The sequence below is a fragment of the Lepisosteus platostomus genome, chromosome 8 (assembly GCF_059453375.1).
Source record: "Lepisosteus platostomus isolate fLepPlt1 chromosome 8, fLepPlt1.hap1, whole genome shotgun sequence".
In the NCBI taxonomy this organism is placed as follows: Eukaryota; Metazoa; Chordata; class Actinopteri; order Semionotiformes; family Lepisosteidae; genus Lepisosteus; species Lepisosteus platostomus.
Genome location: NC_142618.1, coordinates 6,928,454 through 6,940,893, shown reverse-complemented (window position 1 = coordinate 6,940,893; position 12,440 = coordinate 6,928,454).

The following is a 12,440-nucleotide window of genomic DNA, read 5'->3' as shown; positions in this document are numbered from 1 at the left end:
AGAGTTGACAAAGGTTTTGGGGGATGTGGTGGCATTTCAATATTGAAAGTAGCCAATCTGACACACAAAATTAAGAAATAACACCCCCCCCCAGGTCTACAGTGTTGTATTGTATCTTGTGATGACAAACATGCATTACAAAACATAAGATGCAGTAAAATGCAGCCATCGTATATGATTGACATCTTGTCTGTACAGCTTCAATTTTCTATTTAATAAAATGAAGTGGTTCAGGAATGGTATCAACACCTTGCGAAGGTGCTTAACCCCAGGGCTTTAAAATGTGGGGGAAGTGGCAAAGGGTGAGTTGAATATAATATTTAATGTTCGAGGTGTTTCACAGGACAGCAATGCACTTGCTGCTAACTCCATTAGGAGAGACCTGTCAAGAATGTGTGGGCCAGGCAAAAGGAATTTTGTGCTGCTTTTCTTTACTCCCAGTGCATGGCCATGACTCACAAGGACATGGCATTCCCAGTTGTTGTTGCCACCCATTGCCATTCAAGCTGAGTCCAGATCTTATTCCTAACTTCAAAAGCCTCCAAGCAAAGGGCAGTGTCATCAGGAAATTAATTAGACTTTTATCATCATTTCCTGGCACATTTGCTTTTTGTCTACAGGAGAAGTTCACAGCAGCCCCCCTGCCTTGCCTGTTTAATGTTAACTATTTAGTCACGTCAATCACTGAATTATTGTGACTAAAGGAATATTCTGTATCTTTCTCGAGGGCTGGGCCTCTGGAATGCTTACTGAGTTGCAGACAGTAACTTGGACAAATTCCTTTCCCCGCTGTCACAAGTTAATTTTGATGGGCATGGGGAGAAAAGAGGCCAGCACAACTGATCTCTTGTGTCCATAAAAAGCAAGTGTAGCACATGTGTCAGTGAACCCATTGAATGTCACTGACTTCACTGAAAAAAAAACTAAAATTGTTGTGAACCAACACAAAATATATGAAATACTATTGGCAGGTGTTTCCTTCATTTTCCAGTTTTTTTACTAAATGGTGTATTTAAACAAATATTTAAAATTAGGACAAATTTCTAAGCTTGCCCACTTCTGTCTCTTCTTTAATCTGACCTTCTGAGCCCCCTCCTTTGTACTTCGTTCTTGCACCCCTTCCTCTGCCCCATCTTCACCCCTACAGCAGCTCCCTGGCTCATTCCTTGTGAAGAGAGAGGGGGCCTTGTCAGCCTTGTCCTCATGGGCAGGCTGCTGTTCCCTCAGCAGGGCTGCTGTGCGGCTCTTCCTGTCTCATGGCGAAGACAATATTTACTTTCACTTGACTACCTCCATCTGATGAGCGCTTTTTGTAAGTAATTCATGTACTGTAATTTTGGTTAAGGCTTTCTATAAATTCCCCAAATCAAATGTGATTTGAATGCAATTGATTTGTTTGTTTGCTGCATTTCCTCCTTTACATAAGTGACCTACAAATGACCAGATTATTATGAGCAAAACCTGGTGGAAGTAAATTGGTGTCCTTTAAAGTATCAATCAAGTACTCAAGCATAATTCAGGTGGTTTGCCAGTAGGAAAATACGTTTTGCATCTCACCATAGAGGGAGGAAACTGAAAGGTACAGGGTAAGAGAATAAACTATTTCCACTTAATTTAACCTCTACGTCCCTGAAACTACTCTCACAAATCTCACTACTTCTAAGAAAGAGAAAAACAGTGTCATTACCATCATAAATTGCAATGAATTGCATGTCCGCTTCAGCTCCATGTCTGCTCCCTGTGTGGGTACCCAGAATAAAAATTGATTTGTTAATTGTATGTGGCAGGATGCACAAAAAAAGAGGGAAATGATTCAATATATAATGAGGGCAAAAGACAGCTCAATTACATAGAAAGAAAGCCCTGCAACTGAACATAGCCTCTATGCAAATAAAACATACAGTATGTGTAGTACAATACAATCTGTGTAAACCTCCACAGGGTGGTTGTTCAGAGTGTGATTTGAAATCCAAACTCAGCACAAGAATATATCCCTGCTTGGCTTGGGCTACAGTGCCACACGGCTGTGTGTGGCAGAATGTCTGAAGCTAAGTGCTGACAGACAGGAGCAGGTGCAGCAGCACAGGCCGACATCAGAGCTCTGACCCCACAGGTCTATTAATCTAGCTCTAATGGCTGCCAGATAGAACAGGGTTAATTAAGGAACTTCCAAGGCACACAGAATGTGCTTCAGGTGAAAAGGTGAGGAAGGAAATTTGCTGACGCAGTACAATCGGAAGCAGCTGTCCCTTCAGCTTTGAAATGGAACAGCGCTAGCCTGTATAAGTATTATCGAGTACTATTTTGGAAACATTTCATGTGTGTGTGCGCGCCACTGTTTAAACAGTATTAAGTTCAAGTGGTGTATTATCGTTACAAAGGGCACAGGCCTTTAAACAACCTTTGCAGTTCCTGGCCTCCAAAAATATTTTAACAAACTAATGGCTCAACACAAAAAAAAGCTCATTTTGTGTAATGTGGGTGTGTGTTGTGTGCTTAGTCAACTTAATTTGTATTTAGAAATTATATTATACTGTGTCTGATTTGCAAAATGTGATCCTGCCATATGGCTTCAATGTCATATTATTAATTTGACTTTTCCAAAGTTATTTTAAACTTTGGAAACAGCTAAAAATTATTCTAGTTCATTTTACACAAAATGGATGCAATTTTGCTTGTTCTATTTTTTTGTTAAAGAAGTTAAAGAAACAATTAGCTCACATATGCCAAACTATTTTATCTGTAACACAAAATATCATATCACTCTGGCTTCTAATACACCTTTGTGAGCTGCAGTAAGTATACCAAAACTAAAACCCAGGTAGCATTACTATAGCCCATACAGCCCATTCATTCTGTTTCACTTTTTATCCATCTTCAGGCTTTGATTGCTGTTACTCCATGGCTGTGATGTCGCACAACTGACAAAAACAACTGAGTTGCACTTAGAAAAAGCAATTACAAACCCTGACCCAGGGTATCTTCTAAAATGGATATGTTGGTTTAATCATGAGACGATCTCAGTGAATTTTAACAACAAACACCATACCGGAGCACCAGAGAAAACCATCTCCGGGTACAGAAATACATTTTAATTTTCCATTTACTCATCACAGGAGGTTCAGTTCTGCAAAACTCTCGCTCAAACACAAAGCACCTTACATTTCCACATTATTCTAAACGTGTTCAACTCATCTACCTTCAGGATGGCATTCTGTGCCGAAAGCTCTGATTAAATTGGTATGCTGCTGCTGTACGAATCGGCTGTCGTTAAGAAAGGGGCTTTTACTCGCTGAGGACTTTTATACACAAGAAATGATGACTTGTGAAATATGATGTGGTCTGTGTAGCTGGAGATGGCTGAGGTTTGTTGCACCCTCTCAGTACACATGCCACAGATGGCCTGTAACCAGACCAAAATAATCTCTCAAAATGGGGATTCAAAACTTTTAAGCTCTTTTTTAATATGATAGGTCTTTTTCATTCTCAAAGGAAAAAAACGCGTCATCTTTAAAGCGCCCATTGTTTACTTAAATGGAAAGGCAATACATTCCCATGGTAGACCAGCCAATCATTAAACTTCTATACGTTTTTAGAAGAGATTGTTTATGAAAAGCAAATATCAACTGAACTGTGGATCAAGGGTACATAAGAAATAGATTTGGGGGAATACCATTGCTGCTTTTCATTCTGAAAGCTATTTTTAAGGTTACCATGGACAATATTGGCATGTTTGACATTTACATGCAGTAGATCACTCTTTATATCCTGAGCGAGGTACTTCCTTCAAACTGTTCCAGTCCAGCCAGCTGTATGAACAGGAACCAGCATTGCTAAGTGTTGGCTGAACGAGGGACTGATGTCTCATCAGGGAGGGGAATCATGTGCTCTGTGAACACTTCATGCCTAGACATTTAGCCCAGTGAGCTGCTGTGTGTTGCTTGACTGGAATTGACTGGAAACCTGCCTACCTCAGTCTTTCAGAAAGAAACCCCTCTTACTTGTTAAATGACTCAATCATCCAGCACCCTAGGGGGGAAGGGGTTGTCAGATTTACAAGAACTATCGATAATCACAAAGGTTTCATATTACCTCATTCCTTTGCATATTCCTTTTCCAAACACTGTATTTGGGTTTACAAACATGGTTTTTTAATTTATTTTGTACATTTTTTTTAATGACTTAAAAACAAACAGACCACAGTACATGTAAAGTACATCTTTAAAGTACAGCTTTGCATTTCTTCCGCTTGTTTGACAAGATTTTCAATCTTCATTTCAACAAACAATGGTATGTCTCACTTTCCATCAAGCACCGGATCATGATCAACCACTATTCTAACAGTAACTCTTCCAGCTGATCCTGTTTGGCCAGGGACAGGGCTCTTTAATCAAGAAGCGCATCCCTGACACAGCTGCAGCCAGTTTATAGTTTTCTCTCTTCACACATTGAAACCACTGGTACAGCTGGCTACTCTCCCCCGCCCCCCAACTACTACAGCTCTCATTCACTCTCGCCTAAAAGTCGGGACTCTAGACCCTCTGAAACCCTTTTCCTCCCTTTTCCTACAGACTCATTAGCCTCTTAATTAGTACAGAGGCTGTAACGAACAGTTCTTTCCGGACCCTATGCGGACGACACAGTCCGACGGAGTGGGGAAACACTAGGGAAACGTCATGCAGGAAAACGGGGCTGAAGACAAGGGGGGCGTGTCCAAGGTGCGCTGGTGCACGGGGGAGGTGTGGCCGAGGCAAACAATCCGAGAGTAATCCTTAGGGAAAATCCAAAACGCAAGGGTAAGTCTAAAACCAGGAGATCCATCCGAGGAAGGAATTTAAAACCACGAAGGCCGGGTCGGAACCGGCGGACGGGGAACAGGAACGGGATCCGAGGTTAAAACCTTAACGGGACCAGGCGCTTCCTGGTCCCGGACTCGCACGATATGGAAATCAGATGCAGAGCCCGGATGAGCGTCAGCGCCTGGCTTTTAAGGTGGGCTGGGAATAGGGAAACAGGTGCACAGAATAAAGTCTTTAGTGAAAGGGCTGGAGCACCCTTAAGGAGGGGGGGACTATAATATCGTGACAGAGGCCAGACTAATTCTACACAGAGCCTATCCTGTCAGGTCCTTTCCCTCATGCGTAACCTCATTCCCTCTGTATATCAATTAAACAGACCAGGTGTGCCTTGTTCCACAATCCAACGCCCCACCTCCTCCCCAATCAGCAGGTGGCTCTTTCTCAAAGTCACCTCTTGCTTTCTCACAAATACATTTGGTACATGTTACAGACACTACCCCCAAGCAGTGGGTGGCCCCGAGAGTCTGCAGGCACAAGAGGACATGATGTATGTCACGATCGCTAACCCCTCCTCTTAAGGGCGCTCCAGCCCTTCCTTGTTTTCTCCCATTGTCTGCACCTGTTCCCTATTCCCGCTCCCCCTTAAAAGCCAGACGCGGACCTCACTCCTGGTTCCTCATTGATTTCTGCATCGTGAGAGCCAGGGGTCCTGCTGCGTCTGGCTCCGTTATGGTTTTAACCTTCTGTTCCTGCTCCCCTGCCCCGCCGGTCCCGACCCGGTTCATGGTTTTAGCCCCTGGATGGATCTCCTGGCTTTGGACTCTTCTCTCCCGTTTGGATTCCCTGTTTGGACTTTGGCTTTGTTTGTTCGCCCGGACTCACTTCCCCAGGACACCAGCTCACCTTGGACACGCCTTCCTGTATCCTGACCCTTTCCTGCATGATTTTCTCCCTCATGTATCTTCACTATTCTGGATCGTGTCTTCCGCATAGGGCCCAGAAGGAACTGCTTCGTGACAATGTATCGATACCCAATGGCCAGGAGAAGCAAAGTCCAGGAGGCGATATGGTTTGCTTTTTCAGGCCAAAAGGAAAACACTAAAAAACACAGCTAGCACTTGGAAACACCCTATGTATACACAACAAGCTTATTTGTATCAATGTGATAATGTGAAAGTAAACCCTTTGCCAACTAACCGATAATTACACAATGAATCCCCGCTGTGGCTATTTACAAAGATCAGAGGATGAATAGCAGCCTCTAGTGGTAGGTCAATTATAACTGCAGCCCCTTCTTAAGCCGGCCTTCCACAATACAGAACCTATTTAAGGAGAAGTAAAATATTATTTGTTAATAATGTGTGATTTACTTCTGCTGGATCAGCCCATGATCACTGGAAAGTTTTATTTAGTCAATCGCTTAATCATTGACAATCTACTATAAATACTATAACCTACCCACTGTTAAAATTTAAGTCTATGTAATAATATGTGAGGCCACTGAAATTAGCATCTTTTGCTGATAATGTAACAGCGTAAACCATAGTTGTTTCTAATCTTATGAATTAACCCATAGAGGCTTCTATGTCTCTTTGGTAATCATCCTAAAAATTCAACATGTACACGTACTGTTTTGTTTGTATGCATGTGTGTGGGGGTCAGTTAGGTAGCGTGATCATACAATGAAACCATATCTGCTAGATAAATATCTGTTCTAATAAGTATCATGCATAATACATCTAAACTCCAAAAAAGTGGTTGGCCTTAAATAAAAAGGAGTAGTAATCCGAATTAATTTAAAGGGAATTTCACGAGGAATGACAACGCCCAAGATGAAAGCGTCACGGAGTGAAATTGTGGCTTAACCAGCTTGGCTGAGGGCTGACCTCCCGGCCATAGGACAAGGAGGCCAGGACCCCCATGCAGGGTGACCAAGGGGTAGCTGAAGAGGGGGAGATGGGGTGGAGGTGGGATGCAAGAGACAGAGATAGGGATCTCGTAGGTATTTATATGATTGCGATTGCTTATTACTGACAGCTGAGTCTGATTGAGCTTGGTTGTTGTCATCCCTCCCAAACGTTTGTTATAAACTCCATAAATCCTGGACCTGTTATCAGAATTGATTTAAAAAAAGACTTAGGAATTGACTTTGGAATGCATAAAAAGGGAATCATTCCTATGATAGTTAGCAAGTGTAAAGTGTGTGATTAAAGTACACTTCTTGGTGAGAGAACATCTTGGCCTTGGAAAAGATTGAAGACCTAAAATCACTGATACAGTGTAAGATACCTCTGTAGTGTCATATGGGTGACACACAATGTTTTCGGTTTTGATGTGAACACCACGATGGCCCTCTTTTGGCTATGGCCATTGAAAGATACAGTTGTGTTGCAGCCCCTTTTAAAAACTTTTATGCACAGCCTCATGGCCAATCTAGTCAAAGGTAAAAACCATTTGGCCTGGTAACACGATATTTACAGGATTGGACGGTATTATGCTTTGGTCCTTGTGTGTGGCACTGATGCAAGCCCAGTTTAAATACTATGATTGCTGTTTTGCGATCAGCTGGATTATTGCTTGTTGGAGTTTCATTGTGTGATGGAATATGGCTTGCCACAATTTACTTTTCCCTCACTGCAGTATTATTGCACAGACAATCAAGCTTTGTTTGTTGAAAGATGAAAGAATTTCCTTGGATCTCTAAACGGATAGATGAGCCGGCAGTTTCCAGGCAGATTCTCTTTTATGTAGCAAAAAGTCTCATAGCAAATGTGCCTGTTTGTGAGTCTCCCATAAAAGTACCTTTCTTCTGCCGTTGGACACAAGAAACTAAAACTGTTCTTAAAAGATTGTGAGGGTGACTAACTGGAACCAGTACTAACAATAGAACAGAAAATGCTTGTCTTGGGGGAAATCTCAGAAATGTTTATAATCAGATCTGCAACACTTTCACAGTGTTTATAAGCTTCATTATGTATGACTTAAGGTCTTCTTTTTCCTCTCTTTGCTCAAAAAAAAAAGTAGACTCACATACCTGTAGATGAAAGGGAACCTTATATCTTTCCTTTATTTTCTTACTTATTCCTTTTCCATTCTTGTTTTCTTCATATATTTTATTTTTGGAGGTCAATTCTATCCTTCCAATTAAGCTACTGATTGCTTTCATTGATTTAGATATGCAGTATTAGTGACAGTGTTAGATTTATTTTCCAATTATGTCTCTCAGTTGTTTGCGGTCAATACCTAATGTACACGTGCTAATAATGTGATGAAAAGCACATATGCTCAGTACATCATAACGTTGCTCTCGGGTTGGATTGGTGGGTTTTGTTCACATTATATGGGGTATATAAACCCACCTGTGCTCTGGGCAAGACAAAGAAGCAGACAAGGGAAATAGCAGAAGACGAGACTACAGCCAGAGGGCACTGACTGAGGACCTAGAGGGAGACTCCATGAACAACCTCTTCTGCTCTACAGAAAAAGAGGGTGATATCTCATTCTGTGGGCAAGCAGGCACTAAATGTTATGAATTTCAATACTTTTTGAGTAATTATATTTTTTTCAATAGTTAAAAAAGTATTTTTTTTACTCTGTCTTGGGCCTCTGTCCTCTCCTTTGAATACAAAGAAGAGAAATTAATCTTAAGAAAGGGAATGTAAACTGTCAACTTAAATTTTAATGTCACCCCCACAAATGATCTTGTTTAACTTCAGGTTCAAAGTAAATACTATATATTCCACAACCAAAACCAGAAAAGTCAGAACTACACTACTAAAAAGGACAAAAAACAATAAAAAATAAAATAATTCTGATGAAGTTTGATTATTGCTGTGCATATACAGCACCACTTAGTGAGACATTTGAAAAGTGAAACAAACCCGTTTGGTAGTTATTACTAGTTAAATCAGTTTTAAGCAGTTTAAATATTTTAGTTTATGAGTCATAAACCTGCTTTAAAAATATTAATCAGTTCTGTACTATTAACAAATCACTGCATGTTACATTTGCATAGCAAATTCAGGAGACTAGGAAATGAATACTGTCACACTTCACCAGAAATTAAACTACTCCCACAAAGTGCATGTATAAACAAGTTCTGAGCAGCCTCTTACCCAGAAATGAAGCACAGCTCTCCAAAAAATATTTCCAGCATTGACACCATTACACTTTCCTTTATTTATTTCCTTAACCAAATAGCTTAGTATACTGACTTTTTCATTGCTACAGTAGTTACTAATTGGAAACCTGTCATTCTAAAAGATTGCACTGCTAAACATTTGATTTACATGTCGTTAGTAATACTTCAGGTGTATAAAGTACACAATCAGTACGGACTTGTTCACTTTATGAATCCCAGTATGATCAGACAATGGAATATCACATACATAAATTGGGGACAACTTCCTTGTTGGACTGAACACTTCTTCACTATAGCTGAAAACACAATAAATAAATAGCATTAATACCAAACCAAAAGACTTCTGGCTCTGAAGGAGATATATAAACACACAGCAATAAAATTAATTTCATACATTCAAAATGCCAGCCAGCATACTATTTTAAATTGCAATAATAATCCATTTTTTACTTAAATCTGTACATATAGTACACAACAAATTACGTTTTTCAAAGCCTCTCTTTTCCTTGTGTTTCCAGCCAGTTAATGGGATTAATCAATGACAGAAGGCAGCATTGCACATGAAAGAAAATAATGAAAGGATATCTCTGGGATATACAAGTGTCGCTCTTGACTGGGCTTGTAACTAGGAGTGGATTTCCTGTAAAGAAGGCTTTGTAATGTGATTTATCGTAAGAACTGTTTTGAAATATCATACTGTATACTACCCACATGCAGTTTTCTCTGAATAACTCATATTTGTTTTCACGGCAGATAGTGACAAAGAACTATCTACTGTACAGTATCTTAAAATGACTTTTGTTCCATAAAATACTGTAAACTTTCCAACTGTAAAACCCATGTGGAAGAAATCATTCTCCAACAAAGCCTACTGAATTAGACATATGATTACTCTGAAACTATTATAATTAAAGATGGTATTAACAATAAAATATTAGTAATAACTGCAGATCAACACGTCCACTGTAAGCAGCATGTGAGAAGGTGTTTGTGATTGTTTCTTTTTCATACTGCTAATGAGAACCTTTTCTTTCTTCAGGGAGCTACCTGGACAATCTCTGAGAATCTCATGAAAGTCCGGGATACCCCTGTTTTGGGTAATTTGTGATTTGGGGGTTAAGGGCTAACCACAGCCCTTTTTACAGAGCAGTACCACAAGAAAGAAATGATTGAAGGAATAGATTCCATATTCCTCACTGAAACAGCACCATATTTCAATAAAACCAAAATATATTGAATCGGTCAGGGTTTTTGCATTTCAGTTCTGGCATAAGCAAATAAAAACACATAAAAGGACGCTTAGTTAGTTTCTAAATCCATATATGATATTACTCCAACAGCACAGCTATTGGCTATGGCCCACTATACACAAAGAAATGGGCTAGCATCATGGGATTTGAAACTCAGTGCAATGTCTTTACATTTAACATTTAACACCAAGACTTTGTCTGACTTGCTGGTTCCTTCAGCCTGGCCCACTTTCCACCTGGCAAATTACTATTTTACAAATTAAAAGACCAGAACAATAATTTTGATCGTTCCAGAATCCGACTTCAGAAAATGTTGGTATTTAAGGACAATTAGGTGTTTGGCGATGTGTTTTGATCTCTTGGTCATTTCATTTTTCAGACACTGTATTGCTGCACATTGAAGGATGCAGTGTAATATAACTCTGTCTAGTACCCTTAATTAGAAATACGTTCTTATAATCTGTAGATCAATAGATTTGGCTGCAATAACAGGTCTCCCTAATGACAGGTTTAGCAGTGTTATCAAGATGGCTTATCGACATGCTCACAGAAACAGCTGCCTTTTGAACACAGATGTCATCAGCAACCAGGAAATGGTATGTGTATGCAGTACTTGACTTCCAAACACGTAGGCAGAAATTCTAAGGCCGGTGATTGCTGGCTTGTTGCCTGAAGTAGAGGTAAGGTCTAAGAGGAAAATGCAGAGGAAGAACTGCAGTTCAGAGAGGCCCAAAGGATATCAGGAGAAAAAAACAAACAAAAAAAACAATCAAGGAATGATCTTCCAAATGCTACTTACACTGTTTGTGTAGAGTAAATGATCAAACGAAACCAGGGTCTGGTGCTGCTCTAAGTGCTAACAAATATGAGACTCTCACAGCAGCTGTTGTGCACTATTTTAGTCGAAGGATAACCGGAGCAATTTTTCTGACAAGTGTCTCTTTTCACACTTGGGGTTTTGAGAGTTCTAAATTAAGTCATCTTCTGCCATCATGGCAAATGATCTTTCACATGGTGGAAAAAAATTCAACAAGTTTACTAAGTTGGTATCAAATTTATTAAAAAAAGATAGAAAAAGACTTTGGTTTGGATGAAAAAGTCAGAAGAGTAGTGAGATTAGGAAAAGTATGCTTTAATTATGGAAAACCGAAAGAGGGCAATCCCCATTCCAGACACCCCTTTGACTTATACAAGTGCTGGGGCTCATTCTAAATTAACAGCTGTATAGTTACTTTTGAAATGCATTGAAAGGTTGTTAGAGACTTGTCTGGAAGCCAGTGACTGGCCATAAAAGACTTGACCAGAATTTGATCTGTATCATCATATTAGATTCGGTGCCAATGGATCTCGTCTGTTTAGAAAGAAAAGGATCTGTCACATCTGATAAAATAAGCACATCCACTGAACAGCACAGTGCATATTATGTATATTATTTAAGACGTTTTGACAAAAAAAAATAAAAAAGAGCCCAAATCAATAATAACAAAGAAGTAAACACAAAAAGCAAGCAGTCAGACAATGAACCGCAGGCACAGACTTGCCTACGCCATTTAATAATGTTCTTGTTAGAGTAAGAATAAAGTCAAAATTTGCGATAGAACCACAATAATGACTTGATGTATAAAACAGTCAAGGATAAGTACTGTCCAAAGTACATTCTTTTTCAAAACATTCAAGAAAGAGACCCCAGATCCTATGGAATTGCTCCAGAGTATCTGTCCTATAGCAGAAAATCCTCTACATTGTAATTAAGGACATTGTCTCATTGAGACAGCTCTCGAAACAGGGTACGATGACACATTTCCATTCTTCATGCATATTGTTTTGGCCACAACCATGCTAAACATCCAGTGCTCATTGTTCTGTCTTAAGTGAGTTTCATTGTCTCTGAAACACTTAAGAGTGCTAATTCAGGACTTGTGTGTATGTTCTTTCAAAACACTTTTGAGTACCACTGAAATATTTCTACCCACAATTTAGATGATCTAGAACACAGCCAGAAGTGTGTGAGTGTGCTATCAGAAGACCTGCACCTGTTGCAAAAAGGAGAGACTGAGGGATCTATCTTGTTCAATTTAGATTTAGAGTAATGCACTCGATGACTGACCTTGTATTGAAATATTTGGTGTCTAGCATTAGTAGAGCACATGTGAATATTGCTCAAGCCCTCTTCCTCATTAGAAATTTCAGTATTGAGGTCCAGACACCCAGCAAATTTCAGTAGATTAACAGACACTTCCATATGATAAG